At 34.9% G+C, this 21,847-nt stretch overlaps 1 protein-coding gene and 1 long non-coding RNA gene across 5 annotated transcripts in view; one reads left to right on the top strand and one right to left on the bottom strand.

The window, feature by feature from the left end:
• Positions 1–9,219, bottom strand: part of LOC128247564 (uncharacterized) — a 40,691-nt gene extending 31,472 nt beyond the window's left edge. The window contains exons 1-2 of one of the 2 annotated variants that reach the window (XR_008263881.1): positions 8,479–9,219; positions 1,920–1,979 (exon numbers count right to left, since the gene is read on the bottom strand). This is a non-coding gene — a long non-coding RNA (uncharacterized LOC128247564). The remainder of the gene's footprint in view (positions 1–1,919; positions 1,980–8,478) is intronic. The other variant, XR_008263880.1, reaches the window with a different exon arrangement.
• The window catches only part of LOC106883075 (uncharacterized), a 322,884-nt gene that overhangs the window by 10,697 nt on the left and 290,340 nt on the right, over positions 1–21,847 (top strand). The window contains exon 1 of one of the 3 annotated variants that reach the window (XM_014933956.2): positions 7,045–7,416. The exons of 1 other annotated variant lie outside the window; for it this stretch is intronic. The gene's annotated coding sequence lies outside the window, so the exon portion shown is untranslated. Of the gene's footprint in view, positions 1–7,044; positions 7,417–7,824; positions 8,089–21,847 lie in introns of those variants that run through there. One more of the 3 variants, XM_052966956.1, reaches the window with a different exon arrangement.

Genomic DNA, 21,847 nt, shown 5'->3' with positions numbered 1-21,847 from the left:
ATATATATAGGTTATAAAGGACACAGGTTTCGTGTGTCACATAGCTAGCTAGAGGCGATGGCTTCTTGGAGCTAATTCACGGCAGCTTTCGTCCTAATTTTCGGACTGCCATGTTGGCTTGGCGATATATATATATATATATATATATATATATATATATATAGTGTTAGCTTGTTTCCACTTAACAACTGCATCATTCATTTAGTTAAAAGATGCAGAAAATATAAGGTTGGTAGAAATGTAACAGTGCTTATCAGCTGTTTGAGTGTAAAAATTAAAACCTGGATTGGTTTTTAGGTTTTATAAAGTAAATCTTTTTGATATATTTCTTTATGTCAGGAATGAGTCCTAGTTGCAATACATTTACGGTATATTTTCAACAAAAATTAACTAATCAAAGTTATACCCCTTCTCTATGTTTCTGTAATTTTAATCAGTACAAATTGTTTAATAATTGTTATGTGTTGATCACTTTATTGAATAGTGGTTGTCAAAAGTTACTCATTCAACTTAGATCCTTGTCTGTCATTCTCTGTAAACGTATATATAATCAGTGGTTCTCAACCATTTTTTTATCTATGGATCCCTTTGATTACTATTTTATTCTGGTGGACCCCAATAGCCATTTGTTGTTTAAAAACTAGTTTAATAGATGATACCTTTAAAATTCCTATTTTGTTTATGATGCATTCACATGTATAAGTTGAGCTATGTAAAACACCAGAGAAAGAAACCTAGCTGTTTCGTGCTATATATGCATCTAAATCAACATTTTTTCATAGAGCCTTAAAATACTACTGTGGATCCAGTTTACTATTTTGCTTATGTGGACCCCTGAAATTCTTATATGGACCCCAAGGGGCCAAAGGGGCCCAGATTGAGAACCATTGATATATGATGTGTGTGTGTGTATATATATATATATATATATATATATATATATATACACCCACATACATGTATATTTGTGTGTGTCTATCATCATCATCATCATTGAACATCTGTCTTCCATGCTGGCATGGGTTGGGTATTTCTACAGGGTTGGGTACTTCTACAATAGTCCCAGCCCAAACTAAACCTTGGGAGTGGATTTAGTAGATGGAAATTGAAAGAAGCCTGCCATATATGTTTGTGTGTATATATTATATATATATATATATATATATTCAAGGTAAATATAGTACTTAAGTTTAGTCACCAGAATTAAGTATGGTATTATCCATACAATTTCAAAATAAGGTGATTAAAATCTGCTTATTTTGATAAATAATACAAAATGGGACAAGAACGCAAAACATCCAGACAGTTAGGTGATACAAGAAAGGGACAACAAAACCTCCAGATAGGCGATACAAAGAAAACAAGGACGGGTCATTCAGAGTTTTCTTTCCTCAGTCGAGATCCAGATTATCTTTGCAATTTCTGCATATATATACAGTAGCACCTTGGTTTTCGAACAATTCTGATCGCGAATAAATTGTGCTTTGTGTATATATATATATATTGATAGATATAGATATATATAAATCACGATTTGTTCATGATCTGAGGCATTCATAAACCAAGGTACTAGTGTATTAAATGAATATGAGAAAGACAAGAGATAGAGTATGATTTATTCGTGATCAGAGTTGTTTGAAAGCTGAGGTTCTACTGTATATCTATCTATCTATCTATCTATCTATCTATATATATATATATATATATATATATATATATATATGTGTGTGTGTGTGTGTGTGTGTTTGTGTATATATATATATATATACACACACATATATACATACACGTGTGTGTGTGTGAATGTATGTTTGTGTCTTCTTGTCTTGACATTGCATGACAGTTGTACAGTGAGTGTCTCTGACATATCAGCAACGTCATTCATTTCCTATATTCTGCGAGAATATGTTTGTTATTACCTTGCTTGGAAACAGGTGAGGGTTGGCTTTAGGAAGGGCATTCAGCTGTAGAAAATCTGCCTAAAATAAACACGGAATAGTCGACGTTAAATGATGATGGATGTAAGTATACTGTAAATATGTGCAGGCGTGTGTGTGTGTGTATGCTTTTGTGTCTATAGTTTTAAAACAGCCAATATATTTGAATACTTATAGACTACCATACTTTTTCACCTCTCACGTAACATTCATTCCACCTCATGTCAATATTTATAATTGCTGATTACTGCCGACATCGTTCCTCGTTCTCTCGTAGAAATTGTTGCGAATAACAGAATGAGTGTTGTGATGGGTCATTGCTGTTTCTATTTAGTAATCAACTTTTGGGGAGGGAAAAAAGTTGTTTTTTTCTTTTAAATTTTCTTTGGCGATGCTTTCAAGGGTTTGTGTGTTTATTTGCTGTTTCTTAGATTCAGTTTTGTTTATCAATAAACTGGTTCGTTTTCGATTGTAGCTAAGGTAACTCTGAAAGTTTGTTATGATATTTTTAGCTTATCCAATTATTTGCATCAGAACTCAAACAAAAGACGATAAATCTAACCTGTCCATCTTTAGTAAAAACGCACAATCATTATCGTCATCAATATCATGAACCATATTGATAAGAACAATTATGATATTTAGGAAAGAAAAAACATGTTTATAAGAGCAATAGTAAAAAAAAAAAACATAAGGCATAAACAAACAAAAAATAATAACCCAAGCAAATTGGAAATAGCAATTGTATAAAACCAGAACAATAGCAATAACGTAATTCTGACACAGACACCCAACAGTGGTGACAAGAGAGTGAGGGAACCTCTAAGCGGTCGTTTGACCTGCTAGAAATAGTAACCGAATCACCCTCATCAAACTAATTTGTTTTAGAAAAGAACATTGCATGACGTGGTACTTGGTTCTCTGTATCAGAAAAATGATAACATGGTTACGGCTGGAACGCTTTTGATCATAGCTTGCTCGGTCTGGAGGAACATAGGCTAAACGACAAAAACAATAAAAGTATTGGTTAACATGTGTGCATCTGTGTCGGGGTGTTCTTAGCGGTCGCTCGAAATAGCAGATAAATCTTCCTCAAATCATGCCCCACTGCCCGTGTAAAAAAAAGACCACTTTAGATAATACAGTCTACTGTCTCGAAAACCTAAAACTGGATGGTCAATGTTAGAGTGCTTTTGATCATAGGTCTGCTCAATCAGAATTGGCATGGAGTTAAAATAAAAACTAACCCCACAACATTCGTTGTTTGTCAAGTGAACGAATCTCTCATGTATTCGCTCAATTTGCAAGAAATGGCAGCTAAATCACATACTGAACAGTATAGTTAGTACTGGCTGTACAAAGTGCAGTGGTCATGACTGGGATATTTTTGATCCTAAGTTTGCTTACACGGGGTTGATCGGATCTAAATATTATTCAGCCTCAAATCAGTCCTGATTTGATCAAAGCATTCCAAGAGTGACCATCTCGTCTTTTTTGTTTTGGAGTTTTGTGAAGGATTGCAATATTCAGTATGTCCTTTCATTATGTAAGACAAAGAACGACTTGAAGGATACTTGCCTGCTATTTTTAACAGTTAGATCGACCACACACACACACACACACACACACACGTTATGCAGTGAACTTCTTTGGCTTGCAACTGTTTCTGCTATAACATGTAATGCATTCAGAGCTGAGTGCTTGTTCACCTTGTAGCAGAAACAGGTTAGCTGATGAAGTTCATTGTATAATTTCCTTGTTATGTATTTAATTTCGTACTACACTCTGTACTCAACTAAGGCTTTATTCTCAAACACGTGTATATAGCTGAATTTTAGGTATAAAAAGTGAGGATCGCATCGCATTCGATGTCGCATAGTACTTGAGTAAATATGGTAACGAAGAATGAAGACTGTCTACTCCCAAGCTATTATTAATCATCTTTTTTGTTATAAGTACAAGGCCCGTAATTTGGGGGAAGGAGACCAGTCGATTACATCGACCCCAATACTTAACTGGCATTTAATTTATTGACCCCGAAAGACTGAAAAGCTAAGTCGACCTCGGCGGAATTTGAACTCAGAACGTAAAACCAGACGATTCTACCAGCTTGTCACCTTGGTAGTATTAACAAAGATTACAACAACATTACTAAAACTATAACTACTACCAATAATAGGTCGCTCGACTTACTAGAAAGAGCAGCTAAATTTCCTTAAAATCACACCCTACTGCCTTAGAAAAGGACTCTTTTAGATAATGTGGTGTAAGGTTCCTTGCATACAGGAAAAAGACGGGATTGCTATGGTTGGAATACTTTTAATCATAAATCTCCTGTGTCAGGAATGGTCTAAGTCTAAGCAACAACTATAACTATGAACTTGTGAGGAAGCTTCTATCCGGCTACTGGACATAGACCCAAGAATAGGGGGTGTAGTAGATGCAAACGCACCCCTTAACATTTTTGTGGGGCAATGAAAGCGCTTTGAACATCCTCCTGAAAATCTTCATTGCCAAATCGAACGAGCGAAGAAACATTTTTGGACTGATTTGAAACATTACTTTTCCATTATTGGATTTATCTAACTTGATTATGTACAACAACAACAAGAACAACCACAATTATGATAATAATAATTATATTATTATTATGATCGTACTGCTGCCCTCCTTCAATCGGGCAGGCAAGGCAGTTTTCCTTTGCCTGGCGGCTGTGGCGAAAGAGGTTGTTTGGTGGACAAGGCTGGAAGGCATGAGAACAGATACATTCCTCTTTGGTAGAGCTCTCATTGACTTCTTCGAGTTTCACTTGAAAAGGAAATTGAGAATGGAGAGGGAAGTGCTGTCCTCGAGTGAGTTTCTTGAAAGGTGGGTAAAAAGTTGCGAAAATGGCAAGTGTGGATGGTACTTCTCTAAGTGTAGACCTGTAAGTCGGAGAGAAGGAATTGGAGAGGGCACTTGCTCCTGAGGTTTCACGGAAACCTCGGACAGTGGGGTTCGTCGATTATCCTTAGAGGTCTTCCTGTATCAAGAAGGCCACATCTCTATCATCCCCTCTGTCACATTTTTTAAAGCCTTTGTATGCTATGCATATGTCCCTTCTTTTTCTCTGTATACTTTCTTTTTCCTTTTTTTAAAATCATTTTATATGTAAGTCCCCCACACTTTGTCTTTGTTGTCCCCCTCGTCCTTCGCCCTTGTGGCAAATGAAATTATTATTATTATTATATGTTTCACTTTTGCTTTGTATTTGTACAAGTTGACTCCCAAGTCTCACCCCAGAGACCTCAAGAGACAACAAGTTCAAGTTGGTGTTATGCCTAAGGTGTCACATATTTGGTTTTGCACATAGTATTGTTCTAGAGAATGTTTAAGAAAACATAAGAAAATTACAAGTTTGTTTTAAAATTTGAGATTACATAGACAATATTTTACGTAGGATATGGGTAGTTCCCATGAGCACTATCTTTTGAATTTCTGCCATTTTGGGGGTTCCTAGTATCTGAGCTAGGTAGGAATCAGCCCCTTTTGCTATCATTCCTCGGGCACCTATGACAACAGGTATTGTTTTAGTCTTTTATTATTATTATTATTATTATTATTATTATTATTATTATTATTATTACATCCGTGTTTGCTTTGATATTAAAATTGTAAAGATCGACCTTGTTTGTAAAAAATTTTGGACCTTAGTGGGTCTGCACCCACTAAGCAGATTTCTTTTTCGCACTTATGCCACTTGTCTAACTAGAAATAGAAGCCAAATATTTTAAAATCGTATCCGTACTGTCTTAAAAAGAGGAGGGTTACATTAGATAATGTCATCTTAATTATACAAAAAGGTGGAGCAGTCATAGCTGGAAGGCTTTCGTCGTAGGTCTGTTCGACCAAGACTGACTTGGATCTAAACAACTGTATGCTGATCTTCATACTTCCACGTTGTGTTAGACAAGACACAGAAGAAAGAAACAATAAACAGTTAAATACTGGGTAGCATGTCGATGTTGGTATTTAGAATAACATTCACTGAATAGCATTGTTACGTTACATCCGAATTGCTAGAAACAGCAAATAATTTCGGTAAATTTTCAGATTAACACCCGCACGATTTTCACTAGGGTGTTAGGGTTTTAGGGTCAGGGTTAGGGTTAGGATTAGGGTTACGGTTAGGGTTTTAGGGTTAGGGTTAGGTAATCGTGCGGTATTAATCTGAAAATTTACCCTAATTTCTCCTTCATACCATTGCTGTCTTAAGGTATGGCCACACTGAGTAATTGCTCAGGAGGTCACGAGTTTAGGGGCTCAATATTAATCTATGTACTCTGTGTTTATATATGTAGTACCCCAGTACATCGCTTTGCCTGGGGCGGAACACTGGCATAACTACAGGGTTATGCCGGAACACTTAATGCTTTTAAGACTGTTCTACCTCCAACCATACTTTACTCTGTTGGAAAAGGAAATGTCGTAATAGTCGAAAATATCCCTTAAAAAGACAACAAAAAGTCAAGGCCAGAATGCTTTTCATTCTAGGTCTACTTGATCACAATTGACCTAGGGCAAAACAACAACAACACGTACGACTCCAACAATAAGCAAAGCTTTACACGCTTCTCGGATAACACAGCTACTACCACTACCACCACCACCACCACCATCAGCAGCAGCAGCAATAAACGATTGCTGTAAAAGATAAAACTAAAAATAGCGGTGATAGCCCTAACGTTATTAACGATCGGCTGTAAACATCGATAACATTCAGTTGCAACATAAACAATGAAAAACCGCAGCAAACAGTGAAATAACGAAATGACCATCGATGATAACAACATCAATATATACATCTACAAATACCCACCCCTTAATTCTATCAATAACAGTCGCATTTGCCATCACTCTTGCTGTTGCATATCTATCTATCTATCTATCTATCTCTATCTATCTATTTATCTCTATCTATCTCTATCTATCTATCTATGTCTGTCTGTCTGTTGTTTATATCTAACTCCATATTTATCTATTTTTGTCTTCCTATCCAGCTAATAATGTTTGTCTGTCTTCGTATTTGTTTATATCACGTTCTGTGCATTGTCTGGGTGTTTTTCTAGTTGTTAACCACCCACTGTCGATGCAATTCTGAAATACTTTCCGAGGCCACATAGACCCTCCTTAATACATCTGAAGAGATACTGTCATCTAAAACTGTCACAGAGTTTTCTCAGATATGCTTCCAAAATATACATTACAAATATAAAGACAAGGGGGAAATCGACCTTACATTGTATTAAATATAACAACAGCTGGGTGGATCTGTGTATGCATATATCCGTGTAACATGACAAGGACTTTGTAAAGTTGTGCGGCGGTTAATTTATTGAATGAGTTAGATATATATAAATTTTGTATTTGTTTGTCTGCAAAATTTACTACGAAAGCGTATATAGAAGCAAGAGAGGTAAACAATTGCAGGAAAACCGAGGTAATGTTCTTAGCTTGAACTGTTTTTCCGTTTAAAGAAAAATAACATTGCATGCACTAACTAAAACAGAAAATTTAAAGAAAGAATGTGTGTGTGTATGTATCAGGAACAGCTTTTCTTGCAAACTAGTTATATTAAAAACACGACTGTGTCTTTGTTTGATTATTTGTATTAAGGATTTTTTTCGTGCTTCCTTATTTGGACCTTTATTTTGAAAATGAGTGTGAAAGTCTTGAAAGGTCAGACCAATGGATTTTGGAACATTATTGTTCCAAACCAAACATAGATCACTGATAAGGAAATATGAAAAATCTTCCGTAAAAAAGACCAAACCTGAACATAGTCGTGTTACAAACACACACACACGCACGCACGCACACACACACGCACGCACACACATAATTGTCCAGGGATGGTTCGTATGTTAGAAAAAAGAACACTTACTAGACATAGAATGGGTTTAATTTTCATGCAAACACACACATTCATACATGGAAACATGTTTGTACATATTGTATATATGCATGTACAAATACAAATGAAAAAAATAAAGGCAATGCAAGAAAGTTGCGACAAAGACAATTAAATTAGGACTTTTGTGTTCCACACAGACGGATAGATAGATTGAGAGAGAGAGAGAGAGAGAGAGATGTTTATACATGCGGTTTATATGTATGTATATATTTTCAATTTATTGTGTACATGTTTATGTGTATAATATACATTTTATAAATACACACTCGTATATATAAAAAATAAATATATGTGCATGTGCGTATTGTCCCCATAAAACAGGTTCTTAACATAATTCAGCATTCTTCATTCATTTGTTTTTGCTAGAAAGCTACAAAAATTTCTCAAGTGTCATGACCATTGTTATTTGGAATGTAATCTTGTTTACTAAGAGAAAAAAAAATAACAAAAAAAAAAGAAAGAAAAGAAAGCTACAGTTGAATTATACGACGAAGTTTATAATTTCTTTGTAATAAATTAAAAGGGAATGAATTTGAAACACTGAAAATATTTCTATTAATTTATAAGTCTATACCTGTGTGTATTTACCTTATTTATGATTTGGTTTGTATTCATCGGTAGCTGTTGTGTAATCATGTATCTATTCTTGAATAAAATGTATGTGCATATTTGTTTATGTGCATGTAGGTTCGAGTATATAACTGTAAAGCACCAGACCAAATGCTTCAAAGTATTTAGCTACGTTATAGATTTAAAATTCAAATTCCGCCGAGGTCGACTTTACTTTTTACATTTCCAAAATTGTTAGAATAACCACTTGCATTGAAGACGATTCGGTCAGCTCTGCTCCGCTGCAAAATGCGTGGCCTTGAACTCATGTAAATTATTATTTTATATATATACACACACACGAACGTGGATTTCAATATATTAACAATGTTTTGAAAATATTGTATTTCTGTGACGTCTTTCTGTGTTTCACATGACTGCAACAAAGAGAAAAAGATTAAAAAATGCCAGTTTCTTTGTGCATAATAAATATGTGTGAGTTCCGTAGATTGTTGGTATGTTCGTCGCGACCATTTCATATTTTATTCAGTCGTCCAGTGAGTTTTGCTTTTTTAAGTGAGTAGGTAGAGTGTGATTTAAGGCAGATCTCGCTGCTATTTCTAGCCAGTCGAGCGACTACATAGAGATTCGTTGGTGATGTGTGGTGTAGAATATTGGTCTGTGTCTACGACTTGGGTTCAGTCTTCGATTACTCTTCTCAACTGTGCCCTTTCATTTCTATTAAAGGAAAAATCATACTGCATGTCCTAAATTACTTCAATTAACAAAGTCAAAACTAAAAGTGAAAATTTAAAGAAAGCATACCGTAAATTCTAGTTTAAAAAAATATATGTTTGTGTGTGTGTATGTATGTTTATATATGATTACCATTGACTCCATGCAGAATTCCCTTCTCATTGCTCACGCATACTTGTAACAGGTTTGGTAGCATTTCTGCCATGGAGTCTCAGATGACTAACCAACCCCGATTTTGTTTTAAATTTTTTTGTAACAAATTTAGTGAATAATTTGGTCAACATATCACTCTAACAGTAGTCCTGCTCTGCCCTTGTGCATTTGTCCAAAATGCATTTTCAGCTCATCAGTAGATGAGCATCACTTAGACAAAAGGGACTGCTGTGTTCCATTAGTGTGGTTATAACTGTACACATATAATCATCTTCTGCTGGTCCCCTGATATGTAACCTTTCATGGATGACATGTCCATTTTTTGAAAGTGTAATGCAACCAGGTGAGATTATCTCTTGACTTTCTATCATGCAGAACTTTGATATCCTGCAGTTTTCTGATATTACATTTCAATATTTAATGGGAAAGCAGGATTTTCTGAAAACTGCTAGTTATAGTATTACAGGCTGCCATTTATTTCTTTTCAGTGCAACATGTTCCCTATGTACAGTGAAAATGTTCAACGATTTAAGATTGTATATTGTAGCATTACAAAATCTCATTCTAGATGCTTACATAGAACTACTTTGCCATAAAATAATCACTTTGGAAGCCTGAAATCAAAAGCTTAATAACATGACCAACCCATCACAAATGGTACTTAATGAGGTGAGCTTCCACACTGAGACAACCTGCTTTTTCCTGCACTTCTGTGTTCAGGTGTAAAAGATTTTCAACTGATGTTTAACCTACACCTTAGACACTTCTGGTGAAATCTCCTTTTTTTCACTTGCTAAGTTAGGAGGGAAGGGCAGCACTCATGAAACTGGTAAAATTAATACTGTTAATGTTCTGTTTAAACTGTTGCAGGTCAACACTTGCAGGAAAGACATAAGCAGGGAGGAAATTCCAGAGCGATGATGTTCTAGGAATGAAGGATTGGGCATAGGGATTGGGGCAAGAAAAGGGTGTTTGGATGCATTAAGGTTGACAAAAAGTGTAGAGGTGAGTGGGATGGAGTTGCCTGAGTGGTGGAGACACAAGACTAGTGTGCTTCGAGGAGCAGAGGCCATTCTTTTCAAAAGTGGTGGAAAAGTCAGTTAAAACAGTTCTTTATGAACAGAGGATGGAGTGCATTTGTTAGTGATGGAGTACTCAGCTGTACGCCATTACTGTCACATCACATCTCTCTTCAGCTAATTGCTTTGCAGTCTTAACCCTTCGGATACCAAGCTGCCTGAAACTTCCCCTGGTTCTATGATACACATTTCCTGCTTTAAAGTAAACTAAATTAAAACCTTCCATCAAAATTCCTTGTTAATTTATGTACCAAACACCAGGTTCATCATTATCGTTTAACATCCGCTTTCCATGCTAGCATGGGTTGGACGAACAGGTTAATAATGATAAAATTATTTTAATAAATTCTTTGTTATTTTCAAAATCAATTGAAACTAAGGCAGTGTATTTCAACAGAAATATGGTAACAAAAGGGTTAAACACTCCTATTCTCCTCTGAATCCATACAATCTCTAAATGTTTTTGTATGTGCCTCTTGGCTGCTTTGTATCTTCCATGTTCTGCTTCTTTGGTTACCATACTCCTCACTCTCAGCCATTCTCTGAACCTCTTCCTTTTCTCATCTATTCTCTCTCCACTTTCATTATTCAATAACCTCATTTCTAATTGTCTTTGTAATTTATCTTCATTTGTGCATCACCAGTAGCTTCTAACAAACTACCTTTCAGTGGCTTCCAATCAGTTTCAACCATACCATCCTCAACCATACACAGTTTCTCTCACAGAGCCTCCCTCACAATCAACTCTTTCAATACCCACATCTTCAGCTATGGTTGGTATTTCATCTGCCAAGAGCTTTCTTCCTATTTTTCACTTTCAAGTAACACACACCTAAATGGTGATGTATAACAACTTCCTCCCATGCAAATACCTTTGAATCTCAAGGAAACACAGGTATTTGCTTGGGAGATATACAGGCAAATATCATCATATCTCAAAGTTACCTCTTGTCTCGCCTACACACCAAGTAGTCAGGTAGCCAACAATTGGCATCAACCCACCTGATGTGTATGTAATAAGTTTATGATTAGTTTTTTGTAACCGAGTATTACAGATTTATAAACCAACTCTGTTGACAAAATCATTTCACCATTTTCAAGAATAAGCTGGATAAAAAAACCTGCTCTGTTGACAAAATCATTTCACCATTTTCAAGAATAGGCTGGATAAATGTGCCAAGTTATTTTAATCTGAATACATATTATAAAGGATTTCAGCATTATAACACTTTCCAAAATTAGGTTTTAATTCAAGTTATATGTTGATATTCTTCCCACAGCTAGTTTAATAGGTAACTGCATAGTTTCACTGTTTATATGAACTTTTGATGGTTTTCTCCATCATTAATTGTCTGTTATAGGTCTTTATAAGCCATCTGTCTTAATGACAAAAGAGAAAACCAATTATGTGTTTCTGCTGTATAAGAAATTTCAAGTATTTTTGGTAGACATTGCTAACTGGTGTGACTGACATAGGTAACTAATTAAATTAGGAGAAAGTATTTTGGATTTAAGCTTTTGATATACATCACTGTTAATCTCAGCCATGACACTAGCATTATCTGTTTAATAACTACAAGTTTCTTTATATGTATTTTTTGTAATTAAACCAGATTTTAAAATGTAGTGGTGTAGCCTTTTCCATTAACAGGATCATTTCAACAACTTACACTAGACTCCTCAGGTACTTATGCCACACAATCAGTGATGGTCTTTTCCTTATATAATTTGATGTCTATTTTGACAGATTTTGCACAAAATCTTCAAGCAGGTTTGTTGGCATGGTGGCTTACTGACAATATTGAGTGTTACTGGCCGTATTGTCATGTTTGTATGAATGTAATAGTGAAGACCTAGAAATGTTATATAATTGGCTGTTTGAAGTCAATCAATCTATCTCCTTTTAACACATCATTTTTGCAGACTGTTTGTTTTTGAACTGACTGTATCAGATAAAAAGCTGTGGGTTTTTTTAAAGGATAATCAAAGATTATCGTAGTGCTTCCCAGTATAGCTGGAAGAAGACAAGGGTGCAGTTTACTTTGGGTAATGCTTTTATGAGGGTGGCGCTTTTGGGTCTGCTGTATAAGCCTGTATAGACTCGGGGGGCCTGGGTGGGGAAGTACCAAACGGAAGCTCTTCTCTGGGCTATATATAGACTAGCTAAGCCACTGTGCTGGACCATGCAATGGAAAAGACATTGTCTTACATACATCCTGTCATCACACAATATGAATAGAACACTTATTACTCTCCTGGCATGTTGGTCAGCTAGATGCTGTAATGACATTCTCTGATACAGACATGTTACATACTGAGACACACAATATGAAAAGATCACTCTCACTCACATGCCATCTCATAACTGAGAACTGTACAAATGTTCTCTTGCACTAATTTATAGATACTGGCACCTGGCACATTCTTGTAAATTATGACAAAACACAAATCATTTTATATTGTTGTTTGGAATATTATTTCATTAATTTTTTTATGAACATTTGTGTTATTATCAACTCCATCATATTTTTGTGAATGTAAACTTTATGCTATAACTGCTCTTATTTTTATCCTGTGTTGTACTGTCAAGTCTCTTGTTCTGTTTTGATCTGTTGCAATCAACTTAATCTTCTTAATGGAATAAAAAAAAGAATCTATTGATAACGTTTGTCATTATCTTCATCATTAATCTCGATATATTTTGTTATCATCATTTATTTTGTTAAAAATGCTTTCATTTATCTAATTCCACTAGACCAAGATATATAGAGATAACTATGTTACATGTTTTATTTAAATATATTATAGCTGACCCATGTATTTTCACAACAGTGATATTGTTCAATTCGGTAATACATTAAAGTTTACATCTCCTATGTCATTAATAAAGTCATACTCAAAATGAAAACTGATTATGTTTCTGAATATTTTTTTTTTATCAGTTCTGAAAACACTGATTCATTTTTAATTTGGAGGTCATTTCACTTTTAATATAATTTTTACATAAATTGAGTAAATTATTGTAAATTCATCTTTGCAAAAATGGCAGCTCATAAACTTGGTAATGGTCCCTTTAAGCCAAGTAGTTTTGCTACATTTTGGTTCAATATATTGAAGCAATGGTACTGTTTTCATAGGACTGGTACAGATATGCAATTTTGATTTCATATATATAATCACATCATATTTCTTTCCATTTATATTATGCTTACAAAATTTGTAATGGGCCAAATCAGTATTTCTTTTAAATCTTCCTAATCAATTTTCATAAAAAGAAAGTTTTGTTTCAGAGGTTTCAAAAATTAGTAGCTTAACTATTTAGCATTTAAACTGACCTTACCTGATCCCAATATTTTCCCTGTTTTTTTTATTTTTATGAGAATCTCTAACAATTCAGCAAATCCACTGCCATAACTTCAATGGTATGTTATGATCCAGTAGGTAGAATTATTTTGATCATCATCATCATCATCATCATCGTTTAACGTCCGCCTTCCATGCTAGCATGGGTTGGACGATTTGACTGAGGACTGGTGAAACCGGATGGCAACACCAGGCTCCAATCTAATTTGGCAGAGTTTCTACAGCTGGATGCCCTTCCTAACGCCAACCACTCAGAGAGTGTAGTGGGTGCTTTTACGTGTCACCCGCACGAAAACGGCCACGCTCGAAATGGTGTCTTTTATGTGCCACCCACACAGCAAAGAGAATATTAAGAATACCCTCTACATGTTGGAAGTACGTTGTACAGTTCCAGCCTGTTTGGAAGCTGCTGCTTTTTCTTTTTTCATTTCCTGTTAATTGAGATTATACAGGAAAATTTAATAATTGATAATTAATGATGTATCCCATGTTATAAAGTTACTGAAACTTGATATATAGGTTGAAAATTGAAGTGCACTGAATAAACATTTATTTGAATATTAATTGTATATTACATACAGTTAATGTATTACATTGTTATAACATACTATCTTAAAAGCCGCACGGGAACTTTTAAGCTAGCTCTTGCGGAGGGCTAACTGGGCCTGCAGCCCAAAACTAAATAGCATGACTATAATAGACCTGTAATGACTATATGCCCCGATTGTGTTTGATCAGAAATTAAGGACGGATGAGAATTAATTCTGTAATGCAATCATTCTGTTGTTCTAGTTCCACGTTGAATTCCAACTGTTGGCCAATTTGCCCCAAAGTTCTTATAGACATAAAATTAACGAAGCAAATGTCATTTATCTCCCCCTTGATCTCTGACGTCATCTGACAAACACCACCAAATTGGTGAATCAGCCATGCTTTACCTGCTAAAAATAGTGACCCAAATGCTTTTAAATCAGATCCCAATGCTGGATGTTCAAGAACCAAATGAAGGGCAAATTTTCAATCCCAGGATCATTCTGATTCCAAAAAGGTATATGTCTATGTAGAGCAAATGTAGGCCGAGATGCAGGGATCCCAGATGGACAGGCAGAATTTCACTTTTATTATTATAAATTGTTAATTTATTACTCGTAGTTTCTTTACTTTATATATCATTTATGTTTGCCATATCCACCAACTTTTTAAAATTTATATTGCATTTTAAGAACAATAGCATCATTGATTGTAAGATTTACTATAGACCAATCACTAACTCAATGTATTTATGATCATGGGAGTGGCAAGGAAGTGTCTGTGTAACTCGTGTAACAAATACCATACAAGGTATTTTTGTTTGAAATAGTTGCGCTTTCTATTATCTAGCTGATATCTTTCAATGATGTTTATGGGTGAAAGGACATGCATGTGTGCACATGATAGTCTTCCTGATACCTTACTGCATTCACAGAACTTGTTAACATTGGCTATTTGAAAAACACACCCAAGGTGCAACACTGTGGAATTGAACATGGTTCTTAGTGGCTTTGAAATGAACTTCCCAGCCAAACAGCCGGGTTTGCTTGCATGCTCATCTGAAATCATCATTGATTATGTTTGGTTATTTTTACTAAAGAATTATTAAAAAGAATATGATGTTTATTACATATGCCTTTGATGGAAAAGAAAAATTAGACATCTACGTAATTCCCGATTTAAAGATATATTTATTTTTTGTTGACATGAAATCATTTGTTATATTTGAGTTTTAAAAGATATAGAGTTTATGTTTAGTCTTAACCAAAATTTAATAATCAATACTTCTAGCATGGTTACCTTGTAATTAAAAACAAAATAAAATATTTTTAATGAACCAGTTTCTCAGTAATTTTTTTTTCAATAATGCAGGTTCTAACTTGTACCATTCTTTCTGTACTGCAGCAAATAATGATTTCCTGCATTTAAAAGTTCCTGAATTCTGTTTTGATTTAATGATCTGCCATAAATTATCAATATGGTTCAGGTCAGGAGACTGTCCAACCAAAATAAAATCTCGTGATTTTGGAGAAATATTGTGATTAATTTAGGAGAGATTCATTAGTAGCTTTATCGTCTGAGTTGTACTGCCTGTCTGGGTTGACTTAGCTTTTATAAAGCTAACTCAAAACAGAGAGGCTTTTGTAAGCTTTTCTCCTATTATCTTGTAGTAACTATGGCGTAATATTATGTGCATGTACTTTACAAAGGGCTCGGGGCACTTTGAATCATAGCAGGGGGGGTGTTGAAAAAGTGTTGAAATAGAAGATGGTTGATGGTTAAGATAGGTTTGAGAGGCACTGCTCTAAGATGTTAAGGTGTGATATGAGGGAAGTTGGTTGCTATTTTTAGCAGATTTAACCACCAGGCTACTACCCCCCCCCCCCGGGCTGCTATCACTTTTTCTTAATTTTGATACTTTACAGATAGTATTAATAGCATGTCCAATTTAATATTCTTTTTCAGCTTTTTTCGTTGTTCTTGTAGCCATGACCTTTATCATGATACGGAAGAATCCTTCCTTTCTTGGAAGGTGGAAAATACTTATTTCCTTTGTAGAGAACTAACAAACCTAAAAATAGATAGAGACCTCCTACTGTTTATTTAGAGCAAAAACAAAATAACAAACGTTAATGGAAAGGGAAGAGGTCATACAAAGAATATAACAAAGGAACAAGATTCAGGTTATGGAAATAAAGGAATAAAATTCGAAAACAATAAATTTATCAAATAAAAAAGAAATAATAGAAAATCTCAATATAATATTAATTAAAAAAGTAACAAGACTCTGATTTCCTCTGCAAGTATTTGTATATATTTTTTATTGAATTTTATAGGTGTTTGATTTAAAAAACAGAGCAAAACTGAGTTTACACATGCTCATAAATACAATACAGAGATGTATTTAATCATGTTGCATATGGGTTTGGGGTTTAAATTTGAATTTAGCAAAGAGAGTCTTACCAGCTCTGGTGTAGATTGAGTATGCTTACTTGTTAATTTGGTCACTAAATTTCAGGTATACACTTAGTATGAGCCTTTCTGTATCAGTTTTGTTGCATTCTTAAGGATTATAAAGAACAGCAGTACATCATGCATATGAAGGGTTTCAAGAACAAAATAATTATCGTGTTTTAATTTCCATAGAGTCCTAGTGAGACAGCTACAGGAAAATATTTGGCTAAAACTAAGCTATTGTACTTGGTTTTTGTCCATCTGGAGAAAGGTTTTGACAGAGTTGTTTGCTTTCTTATCTGGTTGTCTCTAAGGAAGTTAGGAATAGATTAGTGGCTTGTTAGAACTGTATAAGCCATGTACAGCAGTGCTGTCAGTAGGGTGAGAGTTGGCTGTGAATACAATGATGAATTTAGTATACAAGTAGGGGTCCACCAGGGCTCAGTTCTCAGTCCAGTATTATTTATCATTGTCTTCCAGACCATAAACAGAGGAATTCAGAACAGGATGCCCACGGGAACTACTATATGCTGATGAACTCGCTCTTATTGCAGAGCCTGTAACAGAATTGGAGAAGAAATTCCAGGCATAGAAGCAAAACCTGGAATCAAAGGGATGAAGTGGTGAGGACCGATCTCAGGATGTTGGGCCTCATGGAGGAGATGACAATGGACTGAGATGTTTGGTGATATGAAGGTCTTGAGAAGACCTGCCCACTTCTGCAAAACTGAGTTCTAGAAGCGCTGTAGGTTCCACCTACATGTGACAACAATAAAATTTTTCTTATACCCTACCCCAACAAATCAAACTATATCTCTCCTCTTCCTCATATTTCCTCTTTTCATGTGCTATACTTTTGTTTATCTCTTGCTCCCCAATCCTGTCCTCACTGCCTGATCACTGTATCATTGCTATTCTGTTGTCCCTCACCCTCTCTATATGTCCAGTTTTACCAGTCACTGCATTCCCCAGCCTCACGCTCTTTGAATTCATATGAAGGCTCTACTCCTTACTCATGCACCTTGGCAATACCCTTCCATTTATCTTCTAACACCCGTATCTTGAGGGCATGCTCTTCCACTTTGCCATCACTTATCTCTCCTTTGCTCTGCTCAACTGTTCCATTTATATTCTGAATCCCATTCTTTGTGAGTATGCGCTAACACTTCACCACCATCTGTCTCCTGCTCTTTCTTTCACTCTCGCTCTCTTCCACTCTCTCTCTCTCTTTCTCTTACTCTCTCTCACTGGTTAGCCATGTATCTCTTCTACAGCAACACACCTGTTCCTGTGAAGACCTACTGCATACAAGAATTTCACCTGACATTATGCATTACTGCACATGTTGTTCAGCTCTTCACTTTAGTACTGTGTTGGTTCTTAGACTGGTCTCTTTATATAAGCTTCATAACAGATCTAATTGGACAGGTCTATAGCGAAACCATCACTTGAAAATTCAGCAGTTATTTAAATATGATTGGTTAGATTTTTGCTGACATCATTACTCAATCTGCTAAAACTTTAGTTGGTTTTTTTACAAAGAATTTCCTGATTGAAAACAGCAAATCCTTGGCTGAGATCAATATATAAACCTGCTATTAGTTTTGTTACTGTTGTTCAACCCCGGATCAGACCTGACCAAACAAACCTATGATCAATGGTATTCCAGCCATGATCATCCTATCTGTTATTCTAAACACTACAGGATAACATTATACAATGACTCTTTCCTTTCTATATAATGTGGAAGGGTGTAATTTAAGGGAGATTTTGTTCTTTCTACCAAGTTAAGCAACTCAGTAGAAACTCCATTAGGCTGAATCACCGTTTGTTATATTCCAGCTCATATGTAAATACCACATCTTAATGATAGAAAATTTTTAACAATTGAAAATGTTTTCATGAGTAAAATTTTTTTTAACGTTTCTTAGAATTGTTCAACTTGTGTCCAAGGAAAAAAATTCAATAATTGATTGTAAAATTGTTATTTAAAAGTTAATCTTAGATTCATTAGTAATTATTGTTTGCCCTTCAACCTTGTAAATAAGGTGTGTCAGTTGTGAGTTTTGTTTATCTTTTAATAAGCTGCCTTCCACTTCTAAAAATCAACAGTTTTGGAGGGAGAGATGAGTGAATTCTAATGAATTAATCATTTAGCATTCAAACCAGCCATATCCAACCCAAAATATTCTACCTGTTTTACATTCAAACTGACTAGATCCAGCTTCTCATACCTATCCTACAATCTTATTCTAAAAATAAACCATCACATCATTGAAATTTTGAAACTACATGGTAATGCATGATTAATTCAAAACAATATGAATAAAAAGCGATCACATTTGACAGTAACCTGAATCCTAAAGAATTAAGTAACAATCAAAGCTGTCAGCTCAATCCTCATTCCAATCTGCTGGAAAGGCTTCCATGAGTCTAATTTCATAGTGAGACAAAACACACAGGAATATGAATCCATTTTCAAAATCTGTAGCCAAATCTGCATTTGTGTCTCTGAAAATACTAATAATCTTCTATGCTGGGTTCCACCTATTTGGTTACACCCAAACATCATCTCAACTTCCTCAAACTCTCTGTTTGGTCATGCAGTTAATCTCTCAACTTCATACAGCAGTAAAATTTTGATAATTTAAAAATCCTTAAGCTGTAATATAATCAGTTGTTGGAATGTTGTAATTGAGTGCTGTTAGCATTTCCTCAAAGTTATGTTGGAATGCCTAGAAATTTTGCAGAAATTCACTTCATGTGTCTCCATTCTCCTCACTTTTGTTTATCAGACCTTTTACTCAAAATTTTAGATTCAATCTAGTTTAAAAGTATATTTATACTTATATTTCAAACATCTTTTATCTTTTACTTGTTTCAGTCATTAGATTATGGCTGTGCTGGAGCTCCACTTTGAAGAATTTTTAGTTGACCAATTGAACTCCAGTACTTTTTTTTAAGCCAGGTTCTATCAGTTACCTTTGCTGAACTGCTAAGTTACAGGGATGTAAAGACACTAACACTGGCTGTCAAGCAGTGGTGGAGGGACAAACACATAGGCACATAAATTGACTTATATGTATGTATACACACACACACACACACACACACACACACACACACACACACACACACACACACACACAGGTGAGCACATAAGTGCAAATTGATGTGGAAAAAATAGTACTCAAATACTAAAGGTTGAATAATATGCTATTATTAAAACTGCAAAGTTATCACAAAACAGTTACTCAGAGTTTCACATTCCCATTCATTGGACAATTGTGATGAAAACAGGAATATGAATCTATGTTCAAAATCTGTAACCAAATCTGTGTTTGTGTTATCACAAGTGTCAGACAAATGGGAATGTGAAACTCTGAGTAACTGTTTTGTGATAATTTTGCAACTTTAATGAAAGTATATATATGATGGGCTTTCAGTTTCAGTCTACCAAATCCATTCACAAGGCTCAGACACTTGCCCAAGATGTCACACACTGGGAATGAACCCAGAACCATACAGTTGGGAAGCAAACTTCTAATCACATAGCCATGCCTGTGTCTATTTATATATATATATGTATATGCTTTCACATCTTGTGATATCTCTGGCTTGACTGGTTTGGTAAGTTAATGCTCTTTTAGGACAGGTAAAACACCAGTGTTAAAAGTGAATAATATGATCAATAATAAAAGTGATGTAATACTTTTGGTATTTCTGTTAATTGTCCATCCTAAAGGCAAGTGGGCTGATTCTTTAAACAGTGAAAACATCTATAAGATGAATAAGCTGTTAGGTAATAAAATATGCACAAAACCTCAATAAATAAAAGCCTTTCCCTCCTATATCTTCTGTGGGGGCTGGTTTGTATCCTATCTGCAAAGTTACACAGGAACTTTTGTCAAAGCATCCAACTCTACCTTAGTATATCTAGATCAGTGGTTCTCAACTGGGTGCCAGATGACCATTGGTGGTGGGGGGGTTTCCATAAGGTATTGTTGTTAAAGCTTATGAGCAATAAATTGGTTATACTTGTACAATGCACAAAATATTTTAACAAATTTTTTAACATAGTTTCTAATAATATTTAATTATAAAAATGTAACAGGCTTTTTTTTTTTAACATGGGGGTCCAGAAGAATAAAATAGGAATCAAAGGAGGCCATAAGTAAAAAATGGTCAAGAATCACTGTTCTAGATAAATATTAAATTATCTTTAGTATCTAAATGTTTCAGGTAAGTTATTGTTAATGCAATTATAATTTCTTGGACTTGTTTGTAGAGTTTTAAGTGTGTGTGTGTGTGTGTGTGTGTGTGCATGCGCGCATGTACACTACATGTCAATTAGCTTAATCTCCAAATAATATAAAGTATTTTTTATTCCTAGATGTTTACATTGTTCACAACAAAATTTGAACCTAGAACCTTTATTTCTAAAACAAGGGTTATGATGGGATAATCATATTAAAGCATTATTAATTGAAATTGTGGCAGAATATAATTACACATCTTTATTTTCAAGTATCGAGTCACAAAGCTTCAAGAACACCAATTTCATTAACTTCACCAGTCTGGAAAAAATCTACATAATTTATGCACACAAAGCTTTTTCTTTGGCCTACAGAATAAAAGAAAGAAAAAGAGAGAGAGAGAGATAATCATGTTAAGCTCCTCATCTTAGTTGTCTTTCAGGAATGTTATGTTAAATTATTGAAATATAGGTTTACATCTGTAGATTATTAGTTTAGAAATGTAGTAAAATTTCCATTTTTGATTACCCTCTTTCAAAGCATTCTCTGTAGCACATACTATTTCTCTATGTTGTAAGAGTAATATATTCATTTGTGGATATTAAGGTGTAAAGGTAAGGTGGTGAGCTAGCAGAAACGTAAGCACGCCGGGCGAAATGCTTTGCGGTATTTCGTCTGCTGTTATGTTCTGAGTTCAAATTCCGCCAAGGTCGGCTTAGCCTTTCATCCTTTCGAGGTCAATAAATTAAGTACCAGTTACGCACTGGGGTTGATGTAATTGACTTAATCCCTTTGTCTGTCCTTGTTTGTCCCCTC

Source organism: Octopus bimaculoides, chromosome 4 (genome assembly GCF_001194135.2).
Source record: "Octopus bimaculoides isolate UCB-OBI-ISO-001 chromosome 4, ASM119413v2, whole genome shotgun sequence".
Classification (NCBI taxonomy): domain Eukaryota; kingdom Metazoa; phylum Mollusca; class Cephalopoda; order Octopoda; family Octopodidae; genus Octopus; species Octopus bimaculoides.
The sequence above is the reverse complement of the archived record's forward strand: the minus strand, read 5'-3'. Positions and strand labels throughout refer to the sequence as shown.